Genomic DNA, 11,827 nt, shown 5'->3' with positions numbered 1-11,827 from the left:
ACAACATTTACGCCCTGAAGTTGGGTGATAGGTTGACTGAGTTTTTGTCATTGCAGATGAAAGAAAGCAGATGTGGGTGCTTCAGAGCGTGGTGATCTTCTAAAGAGTAGTTCTCTCTGAACCCAAAGGGGCCAGTGGTCAAAGGTGGCTTAATTTGAAGCCAGATCACTTCTTGACCCCTGATCCACATAGTCATAGCATTTGATTTTTCCATTTTGTGCAGTGCGGTGAAAAAGGGCCTCTTATATCATGTCATTTCTATGTTAGAAGTCTAGCTTTAAATTCTTGAATTGCTTAGAATACAAGGACTAAATATATGATAGAACCAAAGCCTCTAGAGAACCAGATTCTCTGATACGCTAACATATAGAAAGAGTTGTATTAGTTAAAGAGCTCATAGAGAAGAGCTGAGAGTTAAAAACCTGGGAGAAAGGGACAGAAAGAAAAAAATATCAATAGGCACATGAAGAATTAATTTAGAAATTATAAGAATAACAATAAAACTTGGCACTCTTTGTTAAATGAAATTAAAAGAAATTTGGACTACAAAGATCTCAAAGAACTATTTCCTCTATAGAATGCTTGGGAAATGTGTCTCTGTAAAGTACTTCATCTGGCTGCCATCTATCAGATGGAATTAAAGAAATAAATCTGTTTATTCATTGCCAACCCCCTCACTGTTGTTTTTTCAACATGGAATAATACATAAGTTATTAAGTAAAAAAGTTATTAGTTATTAACTTTGAAAAGAGGAAGAAAGGATAATTTTCAAAAGGGAAGAAAAGTAGATACAGGAAACCACCTTGACTTTATGATGACATCAGGATATATAACAAACAAAAATGAAATCTATTGACATTGAGAGAAATACAACGTACCCAGAAAAGGTCAAATCAAATAAGTTGGGTTTGTCCTACCCTTTGTTCCCTCAAAGGGTAGGACAAATTATAGGAATTTAGGGGAATTTATCTTTAAGGCGTTGCATTTCTTAACACTTTATGGGAAAATTAATTCACATAGACTGATAATCTCAGTGACTACAGAGGCCATCTGGTTTTCCATAGTCCTCTGAATAACTTCTTTGACATGTGCCATCTTTCCTGGTTAGTCAAGAGCATGGAGTCAGATTCCTAGTTCTACCATTTAATAACTCTGTGACCCTGGGCAAATCACTTCACCTCTCTGATCCTTAGTTTTCCCATCAGTAAAATGGAGATCCTCAAATAGCTAACCTCATAAGATTAGTGCAAGGATTAAATGAAGTAATGCTTACAAAGTGCTTGGCACGCTTCCTGCTATATAATAAACACACAATAAACGGTCGTTTTCTTCATCCTAGTATGCAGTGCTCTTTTCACTATCATGCTCATTTCAAACATTTTTCTTCTTTTGTTCAATCTGCTCTTCCTTTGTCTTTCCAAATCTCATTCATTCTTTTAGTCCCAATTTATCCCACTTCTGTTCCAAGGGGGGCTTCTCTGAGAACATTAGCTTACATTCATGTTATCTTCCTCTGAATTCCTGCATTACTTTTTGTTTATATGGTAGATTTTAACACTTAGATTCATTCTTTCTTATGTTACACAATACTAGTTTCATGATAGTCACATCTCCCCGAGTAGATTTAGAATGACAGGCTTGATAGGGTTACAAGGGTTCCTTAAAAACTTAGGCTATCACTTGGCCAAAAGAGGTAGTATCATTCCCATTTTACAGATGTAGTAATTGAGGCCCAGGAGGTGAAGGGAATGTTCCAGGCCCAAGGTCAAACAGAAGCTAGATGACAGATCAGTGGGACCCCGAAGACCGTGCCTCATAAGGTAAGTGCGTGGGTTTTGGAGCCAGGTCACCTGGATTTGAATCTGTGACCTTGCGACAATTACTTAACTTCACTGAGCTTTATTTTCCTCATCTTTAAAATGAGGTTGGTAGTACTTACCTTGAAGCGTTGTTGAGAAGGTTAAATGGAGTAATGTTCAGAAAGCAGTGCCTAGTGTAATTGAAGAGAGGCTCAAAAATCCAGACCCCTTTCCATTCCTTTCTACATCTTAAAGAATAAAGTAGGCATCTTCTACAACTTCTAAGTGCCAAGCCTTATTAAGCAGCACTGAGCAAATACTCTTATTGACTCAAGAGAAAAGTGGAGGGTTTTTGCTGATGACAAATGTTAGCACTCTATCACCCCAGCATCTCTGAAGTATCCAGCCCTAAGAACTCATCTTCATAACCAAAACCAAGTGGAGACTTGGTGTGCTGTGGGCATGTGTAGCTGCACTTTGGGGAAGGCCCCATATTGTGAGACTGTAACCCCATATTTCACTTTAATTCGACGTGCACTTATTATTCTGAGCACTCTTACAGATCCTAACAATATAAAGGTGACCAAGATATGGCTTAGTTTGCAAAGAATCCACAGACTTGTATGGAATAACAGATATATTGACAAAAGAAGTAATAGATTTACATGCTACAGAGGAAATGGATACAAATTGATGTGGAAACATGGATGGGGCAATCAGTTCTACTTGAAAAAGGGAGGCGAAGAGATAGAGAAGGATGGCATTTGAGCTGGACCTTGGGGGTCAAGTGTTTGCCAAGTAAGCAAATACTATATTAAAAATACTCACAGCGCTCTGATTAGCTTTACTCTTATTTTTCATTTAATTCCTGCACCGTAGAGAGTTAACCAGGCAATTCTTGTATGGTTTAAATGATCTGGACTGTCATCTATACTCTCAGATTCAAAAAATTAGGAGGGAAGGAGTGCAAGGGGGAGGGGATGGTGGAAAATGCTTTGAAGATAATGAATAATGTGCAAATGTCTAACAGCCAACATATGAAGATGAGCATCTTTCCTAAAATGATGGTGTCATTACTATCAAGTCTATTTATACAGCTCAGTAAATAAATACTGCATTAAAATGTTCACAGCACTGCCTAATAAATCCACAGCGCAGCTCAAGTTTGGCTTATGTAAGCGGAGAGGAATGCTGGCAGAGCTTTTGTGATTTCACCCACTTCATTTGGAAGTGTGAGAATATTAATGAAATAAAAGTTGGATCACAGCATCCAGGCTGATTTGAGCTGTCAGCATCTTGCTAGCCAGCTGTAATTGGTTAAGACCAATTTCTTCCTAGATCTCCCTCTTCTTGAGTTCAAGTCCTACTCTTCTTCCACGTAGCTCATTGCTAGAGCTTCTGGTCTCCCAGCTGGATCCTCCTGATTTGGGCATTGTTTAGGCTTTGGGAAGGAAGACCTTTTGGCTACAGTGTTAAATTTCGGTGTGATTTTTTTTGTGGCAAGATAATGGGATTGCAAAACAATTTATGAGACAGCAGGATTGGATTAGCATATAAGGCAAAAAACAATTTGATCAAGGAGTTACCTTTCCTTGGAGCACAAGAAAATCCTGCCAGTCCTACATATGACTCTGAACAAAAATAGCAATTATGTTTTCTCAGCAGTTCCTAGAAGAAGGCTTTAGAGGACTGACTATAATTTCTGGCCACTTTCGCCAGTATCAATAGCTACTTTGATAAGTTAATTGTTATTTGTTTTGGATGATTTATTGGTATCTTTCCTCATTTTCTGTAGTCTGGCTCTGCACGTCCTGCCCTTCTAGGCACTGAGTGCATTCTTGTCCTCTCTTACCATCCTTCTGATCTAAGACTCACATAGTCATTTGCACCTTAGTATAAATGAGACTTTAAATGGGATCCCTGGTCCTTGAGGTACTTTTATCTTAAGATTTGCCGGTACACACTAACAAACGTAAGGTAGATAGCTAGTGGGAAGCAGCCGCATGGCACAGGGATATTGGCTCAGTGCTTTGTGACAGCCTGGAGGGGTGGGATAGGGAGGGTGGGAGGGAGGGAGACGCAAGAGAGAAGACATATGGGAACATATGTATATGTATAACTGATTCACTTTGTTATAAAGCAGAAACTAACACACCATTGTAAAGCAATTATACCCTAATAAAGATGTTAAAAAAAAAAGAATTAACACCTATAAAGGAATTAAAGATATTAATCAGGTGATCAACTGTTTCTTACAACAGGATACTCTTATCATCGTCACATGAAGCCATGTTTTAGAAAAATCTGCTTAGTCGGTCATGGGAAAGGCTGCTCCTGCCTTTATTCTTCATCAACTATAAATGAACCCTATCTTCAAGGTTGGGGGGATGCCTTGATATCCAATTTCCTTACCCCAGTTTAGAGTCTATGAGGGACATTTTTCTTGCATATTTTAAAAATTGAGATATAATTTACACACCGTAAATTCACCTTTTTAAAGTGTACGATTCAGTGGATTTTAGTATATCTAGAGTTGTACAACAATCACCACTATCTAATTTCACAACATTTTCACCTCAGACCATTAGCAGTCACTCCCCATTCTCCCCTCCCCCCATCTCTTGGCAACCATTCATCTATTTTCTGTCTTTATGGATTTGTATATTGTGGACACTTCATATAAACAGAATCATATAATATGTGGCCTTTTGTCCCTGCCATTCTTCACTTAGCACTTTTTCAAGGATCATCTATGTCATAGCAAATATCAATACTTCCTTCCTTTTTATGGCTAGATAATGTTCTATTGTATGGACATATCACATTTAATTTATTTGTACATCAATTAATGATCATTTCCACTTTTTGACTATTATGTGTAATGCTGCTATGAACATCCATGTACAAATTTTTGTGTGACAATATATCCATTCTATTTGGGAAAATTTTACCCCTAAGCAATTTTTACCCTCCCGCCCTTAATTAGGGATTATTAATTCCCTGAAGGAAGGTATTTTATTTCTGTTGATATCACTAGTGCTTGGCACAGTTCTCTGAACCCAAGATGTGCTTAAGAAGTGCCATTGGTGACAATTCAAAGGGCTTAGATGGTGTAAGAATTAAGGAAGGAGTGCTATAGGGCCTCGAGAATTTCTTTGGTCCTGCCAGTTACATTCTGATGTCTGTGCGCTGGTGATTTGGCCTGTTCTAGAGAATCAAGTAAATTTTATTCATTCTTCCATAGGTAAAATTTCACCCCTCACACCACGCAATAACTAAGTAAGTAAGTAAATAAATAAATAAATAAATAAATGAATAATCACCCTTCCTATGAGGCTCTCCCCAAACCAACCAAATAGGATTAATCTTTAAGCCTTTTACTCATTTAACACTGAATTTGTACTTTAACAAAGGATTTAGGGCTTGTAGTTATCTATGCACATGTTCCTATTACTCCTACTTGATGAAAAGGTTTGCAAAGTCAAAGATGCTTTATTACTCATCTCCTGTCCAGAGTTCTAGCCTAATGCCTTTGGAACTGTGAATTGCTTGTTAACTTGAATGTTACATGGAGCCAGATGGCCATCTAAAAGAAGGGGTATGAAACATGCTAACCAGTCATAATAGGAGCCTCCATAGAGTTCCCCTGGCTCCTGGAACAGAAGGTGTCGACTTTTATGGTTCTCCTGGGCAAGAGGCCCAGTCAAGGAGTGGATATTATTGAAATCAGAGCTGTACAAAAAATCTGAGTCATTCCACACATTCCTCATCTGCACTTGGACAGTATGCTCCATGCTCGCTCCTGCCTGTGTCACTGTCGCCTGTGGATTATCCTCTTGCAGAGCTCAAGTTCCTTGCTCCTCCAAGAAGCTTTCAGTGTGATGTAGAGTTAGACTTGTGGCCTCCAAAGCCAACCAGTCTGGTTTAAATTCTGGCTCCGTCATGTATCAGCCACAGCCTTGAGCAAGTTGTTTAGCTTCCCTGTGCTTTGGCTTCCCGTACAAAATGGGGGGTAGTGACAGTCCTGGTGTTACAAGGCTGTTGGAGGATTCACCAGCGTGTGTACGCTCAGCTCACTGAATGTTAGTCATGAATGTACTCCATTCCATCACCATCTCTTTCTTCTGTCACCATACAGTTTGGTAATTAATTATCCTCTAGTTTTTTTTATAGGGTAATTTTACTTTGTCCCCCATTCATTTTTCCGGGACACACTTGAGAACCAAGAGGCAGGCAAATGACAAAGCCTCCACTACCACCATCAAGACAGCTGAGCACCTCAAATTAATGTCACAGAGCCCCTGTACTAGAAACTAATGGGCTCTCCTCCTAAAACCTCTTATACACACACTTGTAGAGTACTAACCCTTAATGTATGTACAGTGAGTACACGAGGCGCCATCTGCCTCCCCAGCCCATGGCATAAACAAAAGCCGTCCAGGATCGTTTTGTATAAGAAAAAATGAGAGATTGGCACAACATTGTAAATCAACTATACTTCAATTAAAAAAATTAAATTAAAAAAATTAAAAAATAAAACCCCACTTGTAACAATGGACAGGTCATCCAGACAGAAAATTGGTAAGGAAACACTGGCCTTAAATGACACATTAGACCAGATGTGTGTGTGTGTGCGTGTGCGTGTGTGCGTGTGTGTGTGTGTATATATGTAATTGTCTTCCATGTCCCAGTACTTCTTAGAAAATACTTAGAGTATGGTAAAATAATGCCCATCACCATGACCCTGAGTAAGAAGAGTTTAAGAAGGCAAGAGAGTGTTAACAAATTTCAGAAAGATTATGATGAACGTAATTTAGAATTTAAACTAGAGGAGGGTGACTTCTCAAATGACATCAGGTAAACAAGAGATCACAGTTTGATCATTTTCCTCTTTTTTTACTATGTCATAAGCTCTTGTTAATGAGTTTTAGATCTTGCATACTTTTTGTGTCCCCAGGAGAGCTCCCAAGTCAATATTGACTAGTCCATAAAAACCTGTTAATTGTTGAGAAAACAGCTTATATTAAAAAGGCCCACAGCTTGGCTTTTAAATTAATTGGATCTGACCCCATACCAAAAGAAAAAAAGTTATAAAAGTCATTGATATGTATATTTTATTTGAAACCATTAACAAACTAGAATAATGCTTGTGAATTGGTATTTAACCCCACATTTAGTGATTCCTTCTTTTAACATGTATTTATTAGCCCTTGTCGTGAGCAGTGCGATGTATTTACGTGCTAGGAATATGGTAGAGAGCAAGGCAGGTGTGAATTGTTCCCCTCTGAGGGGTTTAACATTCTAGGGCAGGGCTGTACACTAGAACTTTCTGCAATGATGAAAATATTCTACATCTGTGCTGCCCAGTTCTGTAGCCAGTTACCATCATACGGCTACCGAACGATTCCAGTGTGGCTAGTACAACTGCAAAACCAGATTTTAAATTTTATTTAATTTTAATTAGTTTAAAAATTTAAGTCACATGTGGCTAGTGGCTACTGAATTGGGCAGCCCAGCTCCAGAGTCCAGTCCTGTGAGCGCAAAGTTCACTTAAACCCTTAGATATCCAGAACCATCTAGCCAGAGTTGATATGGAGAATGGCTCCGGAGGTCCTTCCAGATTCTTGATCATTAGACAAAGACTTCATCAACTCAGATGTTTTAAAGAGATTTTTCAATAAAACACATTTCCTGCATGTCTGTGTATTCAACTTCAGGATAGAAATCTAAGTTAATCCAGCTTCTGAATCTGAAAGCCCTCTCCCTCTGGGCCTGTTTATGACAGTTTAGATCCCCCTTCTCATCCTAAGGGAAAGTACTTGGCACAAGCCCTGAAGAGAAAGGGGTAGGGGTGGGGAGATTGAGTGCTTCAACTTCTCAGCTGATTAGAGAATTATTGCTGCTCCCACCTGTCTTCTCCACCACTCCGCAACCCATCAACATGCCCACAAACGCACCCACATCTATGTAAGCGCCTTTCTGGAATCCATGCTAATATGTCAGCAGCTTTGAGTCAGGATAGATGTATTTGGCCCTGCATGTCCACTGCATGTCTTACCAGCTGCTGTTTAGGTTTCACTCTGAATAGTTTGTGTCCTCAGCAGAAAGAACAAAGTGGAAAGATACAGACACCCTCTGAGGCCTGTCCTAGAGGCATGATGCAACCATTAGGAAGAGGGAGTGGCTGAGAGGTGGCAGCTCCAAATGCTCTGTTGGAAGGTTGAGCAAGGGCAGAAAAGATGTCAACCTGCAAGCTGGAGGGGCCACGCGGAGCTGGGGAGCCCAGGTAATTCTCTTCACATTGCCAGCTCTGGTTTCTTCCCCAGCAAGACTGAAGTGCACCAGATTCAGGCCTAGGTTATATGATGGCCAAGACTAGCTTATAATCCATTCTCGTTACCTCCTTTCCTCCAGAAATATGCCCAGAATAGGGCTATCTCTTGCAGGGACAGTTGGGTTCACCACTCTGCAGCCCCCAGCTCCACCTTCACTCATGTTCGTCCATCTGGAATCGGGCTGGAATGAACAACAAGGGGAGCTCTGGAAGAGGAAGGTCACAGATGACTCTATGCACCGAGGATGGGTGTGGATGCGGTGGGGGGTGCACAGTGGGAGGAGGGTCTATCCTACCCTCTCTGCTCTGATGAATTACATGTCTGTGAGGCACATGTCCTTTTCGCCTTGGCCTCGAGACTTGCCCCCATCTCTCAGCAGGCTGTCCTACAGTTCTCTTGGCCGACTGACAAAAAGCTGGGTGTGGGACAGATGCCTCGGTTAGCAGATCTCTGGGCCAGTCACCAGCTTTCCTTGGGGCCACTCCCCAGTGGCAGAGAGCAGAGGCACAGGGTTCCTTTCTGGAGGGGGAACGGAGGGGTGGTTGTCATCAGCCTCTTCCAGAACTGTTGAAAACGAAGGGCCTTTTCCTCTCAAAATCACCCTCGTGCATATTCCGTGTCCTGTAGCTTCTCAGAAGATACACCAGCCTCTCCCTGTTACCCTGGGGGGTGATGCTCCCCAGAAGTGCTCCCTGGTCCACCTGCAGTCCAGTCACCTGGTTGTTAGAAGGCAGATTCCAAGGCCCCACAACAGAACTACCAAATCAGAACCTTTGGGTTGTGGGAGATCTTGAAATCTGCCCTGAGACTTCCTTTGGGGAACAAACTGCTCATGTGGGAGAAGCCCCTAGAGCAGGATCTTCGTAACAGGTATCCCAGATGGTTCGGCTGCAGGTGGAACGTTCTGGGACGAAGAGAGGGCCAGGAGCAGCCTCTCTACCCTCATTACACAGGGGAGAGCACGGACTGGGAGCCAGGAGTCCTGTGTTCTCCTGGCACCTCCGTGAGCCACGTAAACGCTTCAGCACCTTAGTCTTCAGGCTCTTCTTCCACTCAGTGCGGAACTGAAGGGCCTGGGAGCTAGTGCTTGTCTATCCATCTCAGCTTAGACGTCTGAGCAAAACAGGAGAAGGACCTCTGGGCTTCAGAGCAGTGTACCCGCCCCATTGCTGATTCCCAGACAGTTTTACCTTGATATATATATATATATTTTTTTTTTTTTTTTTAAACATCTTTATTGGAGTATAATTGCTCTACAATGGTGTTTTAGTTTCTGCTTTCTTGAATCAATTATACATATGTTCCCATATCTCTTCCCTCTTGTGTCTCCCTCCCTCCCACCCTCCCTATCCCACCCCTCCAGGTGGAGCTGATCTCCCTGGGCTATGCGGCTGCTTCCCACTAGCTATCTACCTTACGTTTGGTAGTGTATATATATGTCCATGCCTCTCTCTCGCTTTGTCACAGCTTACCCTTCCCCCTCCCCATATCCTCAAGTCCATTCTCTAGTAGGTCTGTGTCTTTATTCCTGTTTTACCCCTAGGTTCTTCATGACATTCTTTTTTTCTTAAATTCCATATATATGTGTTAGCTTACGGTATTTGTCTCTCTCTTTCTGACTTACCTTGATATTTTTTTAAATTTCCTTCACTAAGGTGGCTTGGTTTCTACTTATGAAGGCTTAATATATAAATATGTTTATATATATATATATTATTTACCACACCTGTATTTATTTTTCATTATAAATGTGACATGTGCTTTTAAAAAAAAAAAAAAGAGAGAAAAATTCGAACGTTATAGAAATGCCTCCCCCCAATGGCCAACTGTGATCATACTTCTCAGAGATGATTCTTATCGACAATTTGATGTATGTTCTTCTAGACAAAAAATGGTATTGTCTTAGCAGCAGCAGTATAACTAACCTTTACTGAGTGCTTACTCCATATCAGGCAATGTGTCAGGGGCTGTTTGTACATCATCCATTTCAACATCATAACAACCCCTGTGAGGGAGGGATTTCTCTCCCCAGTTAGGGTTGAGAAAAATTGTTTTTTAATTTCTTTATTTTATTTATTTATTTTTGGCTGCATTGGGTCCTCATCACTGTGGGTGGGCTTTCTCTAGTTGCGGCGAGTGAGGGCTATCCCTCGCTGCAGAGTGCAGGCCTCTCATTGCAGTGGCCTCTCCTGCTGCAGAGCACGGGCTCTAGGTGTGCGGGCTTCAGTAGTTGTGGCTCGCGGGCTCTAGAGCGCAGGCTCAGTAGTTGTGGCACATGGGCTTAGTTGCTCTGCGGCATGTGGGATCTTCCCAGACCAGGACTCGAACCCGTGCCCCCTGCATTGGCAGGTGGATTATCAACTACTGCACCACCAGGGAAGCCCAGGGTTGGGAAAATTTTATATGCACCAACACCAGTCATTTATTTTTGTAAATGTGGGATGATGTTATACCTACTATACTGCAACTTGCTTCTTTCATTCTTAAGATATTGTGAACATCTTTCCTAATCATTCATGTAAAACTTTGAACATCTGCAGAATGTTCAATTATATGAAGTCATCATAATTAAGCAATTCCCAAAGGATTTTTCTTGTTGTTGTTACGGATATCTTTGTGTATTTGTGTGAGTGTTTCTGTAGGATAAATTTCTAGAAGTAGAAACAGTAGGTCAATATACACATATAAAATCATTATACAGTATACCTTAAACTAATACAATGTTATATGTCAATTATATCTCAATAAAAGTGGAAAAAAGTAGAGTCTTAACTCCAATCTAGCTTTACCAAAAAAAAAAAAAAAAAGAAAAAGAAACAGTCGGTCCAATAGGGCATGCAAATGAAAATTTTTTAATACTTTTGTGTACAATCTAGATAACAGAAAATGAACTATATTTGAGTGTCTCGTCTGTGTGTTGAAGGTCTTTTCAAACCTAAATCCAAATACAAAGTGAAGATCAGGACATCTGTTTCTCAGAGCTGGTTTTAGATTCTTGGTTCTGCCACTAAATAGCTATGAAACCAGGAGCCATGAAGAAAATATATCATTAAATGTCTGAGGCCTTGATTTCTTCCCGTGTGAAATGGCAACACAGTAAGATCTAATTTCCGAAGGCCTCTTTTGCTCTAGCGTTCCCCCATCCTTGATTCATCCTTTAGTTCTCTGCATTTGTTGTCTTATTTATGAAAAAAGACTTGATCCTTTCGGCCTTTTAGGATCAATGAGTTAATGCATCAATTAGTTAAGAACTTTCAAACTTAGAAGTGCTAAGCAGTTCCCTTATTACTTGTAGGGCAAGCAAACTTTGCTGGATATAACCTTAAAATTGCTTCGACTTCTAAAATTGTTCCTTGGTCTTTAAGAAAACAAGATGATCGTTGAATCCAAGAAGTCACTGTGTCTTAGCATTCTGCATGTGATGAATAGCGGGAGGTGTCTGGGAAGGCTGATACGGTACCACATCTCTCTCGGGAATCTTGGCTTCCCGAAATGAGTGTTTCCAACTGTCCATTCCCTAACAAAGAAGAGACTGTGTGGACCATGACCTCACAGAACACACAGCACATTTTAGATGAGAAACTTACCCAATCTCAGTCTGTGGTGTTTGGGACAAAGTCTGAGATAATAAGGCCTTACATTTTCACTGTGTTCCATAGTTATCATCCCACTTGGGCCTCTCAACATCCCTGA

This window comes from Neophocaena asiaeorientalis, unplaced genomic scaffold (assembly GCF_003031525.2).
Source record: "Neophocaena asiaeorientalis asiaeorientalis breed wild unplaced genomic scaffold, Neophocaena_asiaeorientalis_V1.1 scaffold85, whole genome shotgun sequence".
Classification (NCBI taxonomy): domain Eukaryota; kingdom Metazoa; phylum Chordata; class Mammalia; order Artiodactyla; family Phocoenidae; genus Neophocaena; species Neophocaena asiaeorientalis.
This window is presented reverse-complemented; position numbering follows the sequence as displayed.